Source organism: Arachis ipaensis, chromosome B08, assembly GCF_000816755.2.
Source record: "Arachis ipaensis cultivar K30076 chromosome B08, Araip1.1, whole genome shotgun sequence".
Classification (NCBI taxonomy): domain Eukaryota; kingdom Viridiplantae; phylum Streptophyta; class Magnoliopsida; order Fabales; family Fabaceae; genus Arachis; species Arachis ipaensis.
Genome location: NC_029792.2, coordinates 100,957,775 through 100,958,080, shown reverse-complemented (window position 1 = coordinate 100,958,080; position 306 = coordinate 100,957,775).

Below are 306 nucleotides of genomic sequence, written 5' to 3'. Positions count from 1 at the left end.
TGAAATCGAAACTGATCCGGCTTCTGACACTAAGTCTATCGCAAACTCACTTTCTCTCACCACCTAACCAATTAGTAGCTAAAGGTTAAATCCGTGTCATGCCTCTTCCTCACAGTTCACTATCACTAGATTTCAAATAATAATCCCGCACAACATGCCTAGTATTAAAAACTAATTTTAATCCACTAAAATTATCTTCAAAGAAAGTACTATTTGTTCATCAATGTACAAATTATATTCAAATAACTACTAATTAAATAAAAATTAGAAATAATTAAATTAAATTTTTTTATTTATAAAAAAAAG